This window comes from Mesoplodon densirostris, chromosome 17 (genome assembly GCF_025265405.1).
Source record: "Mesoplodon densirostris isolate mMesDen1 chromosome 17, mMesDen1 primary haplotype, whole genome shotgun sequence".
NCBI classification, from domain to species: Eukaryota; Metazoa; Chordata; class Mammalia; order Artiodactyla; family Ziphiidae; genus Mesoplodon; species Mesoplodon densirostris.
Genome location: NC_082677.1, coordinates 30,547,005 through 30,549,392, shown reverse-complemented (window position 1 = coordinate 30,549,392; position 2,388 = coordinate 30,547,005). Strand labels below are relative to the sequence as shown.

General features: G+C 35.9%; 1 pseudogene; it reads left to right on the top strand.

The window, feature by feature from the left end:
* Positions 1-465: 465 nt before the first annotated feature.
* Positions 466-1,061, top strand: LOC132477651 (thioredoxin reductase-like selenoprotein T; annotated as a pseudogene).
* Positions 1,062-2,388: the final 1,327 nt, after the last annotated feature.

Below are 2,388 nucleotides of genomic sequence, written 5' to 3'. Positions count from 1 at the left end.
TTGTGGAAGACAGTTTCCCCAAAAATATTTGCCTTCATGGAGATCCCAATTTAAAATAAAGGGCAGTAATTTAAACATTAAAATTTTTCTGTGGTATATTATATATATATATATATATGTTGTACATATATTTCATTTTTACAACTGTATTTTAACTTATGAGCAATTATATATCCAAAGAAAAACTTAATCTATTATGAAGAACAAATAAGAGGACAACATTTTCTTCCAAGCAGCTATGTGGCCTTGAATCATCTATGGAACTTAATTGTGTTTCAGCTTTGCTACCACTCAGATCAGTAATATAACAAATTGTCCCTTATATCTCATGAAACTATTATGAGTGTAAAGAAAGCTACTGATGATAAACAGCAAAGAAAAGTTAAATGGCTCCTGTCTCCGGCTCTGCCTTGGGCTGGCTGCAGTCTCAGTCTGAGGGCTGCCGAAGTGGTTGGCTCGTTTAAGATGAGGTTTCTGCTACTTCTCCTAGTGGCAGCGTCGGCGGTGGTCCGGAGCGATGCCTCCGCCAACCTGGGTGGCGTGCCTGGCGAGAGATTAAAGACACAGTACGCCATGGGGCCGCTGCTCAAGTTCCAGATTTGTGTTTCCTGAGGTTATATGTGGGTGTTTGAGGAGTACGTGTGGATTATTAGCCAGCGGTACCCAGACATCCGCACTGAAGGAGAGAATTACCTCCCTCAACCAATATATAAACACATAGCATCTTTAGTGTCAGTCTTCAAGTTAGTATTAATAGGCTTAATAATTGTTGGCAAGGATCCTTTTGCTTTCTTTGGCATGCAGGCTCCTAGCATCTAGCAGTGGGGCCAAGAAAATAAGGTCTATGTATGTATAATGGTCTTTTTCTTCAGCAACATGGTTGAGAACCAGTGTATTCAACAGGTGCATTTGAGATAACTTTGAATGATGTACCTGTGTGGTCTAAGCTGGAATCTGGTCACCTTCCATCCATGCAACAGCTTGTTCAAATTCTTGACAATGAAATGAAACTCAGTGTGCATATGGATTCAATCCCACACCATCGATCATAGCCCCACCTATAAGCACTACAAGTTCTTTTACATTAAGGGATTTTTGCAAGAGCAGCGTGACTGACATTATGAAGGCCTGTACTGAAGACAGCAATCTGTTCGTACAGACCAGATGCTTTCTTGGCAGGCTCTTTGTACCTCTTGGAAAACCTCAGTGTAAGACTCTTTTTCAGTACTGGCATATTTTGGAATTCTGCACATTCATGGAGTGCAATGATACTGTACACTTTTTCTTTCTTCCCCAAGTCCTCTTGGTTAATAGTTTTTTTTTTTTTTTTTTAATGCAGACATTACTACTTGTACTTTTTTTCTCGGTCATATTTGAAAAAGTAGAAAATTGAGTTGCAATTTGATCTTTTTCTCAAAGATGTCTGTTAAGTCTGTTGTGATTTTATATGAATTTTCCTTCTTTATAGTTTAAAATTGATCCTTTTCGGGACTACAGCTGAAGTTCCCAAATATTTTATAAAAGTTTATCAGACATCTCTAATTTCGTCATGTCCAATTTACATAGTTTTCAAAATATTACAGATTGTGAACAGCACATTATATAAGATTATGCGGGGAAATCCTATATCCAGAGTACTTTACCAATTTGTGTATGTGTGTGTGTGCATGTGTCATTACCAGAGAACTACTAAAAGACCAACCACTTTTTAAATCCTGTTAATGTAGTTCAAGTATCCTGCCTTAACCAATTTAAGGAGTTGATTAACTGGGCCTTTATACTTAACTCAATAAAAATCTAAGCAGATGTCAGTTAAAAAAAAAAGAGAGAGAGAGAAGTTAAATGACTATGAAAAGGTAAGGTGGCTTCATTAAGTGATTTGCAAACATGTCTCATAAATGGTATTTGAATATTTGTAATTACCTAGCATGCATTATATACAAATAATAACCAATCTAGTCATTGTACAATGCTAATTTCAGGTGACTTTTCCCAAGGCGCCTTTTTTTGGTTACCAGATTAGCTCATCAAGGAGGTAGATTTACAACGTCACATGTAAAAACACTATTGACCATCAGGTACCATTTATCTTTATTCAAGCTCAGTGTAGAGGTGCAAATAAAATGGGAAGAAGACTGAGAAGGTATATAAAAATTCTCATCTGTGTCTACAAACCACAGTACTTTTATTTTTTTAATTAATTAATTAATTAATTTTTACTACAGTACTTTTAAAAAGCCTTAAAATATTAGTGGTATTAATCTATTTTAGAATCTAAAAGGTAAACAATGAAGGCCATAAAGGGAATTCCTGGCTCTCAATAAAGCAAATTTTCCATGTATTCAAAGTTCAACTTGTGGACATTCTTCCAAGAAAAAATAAAGTTAC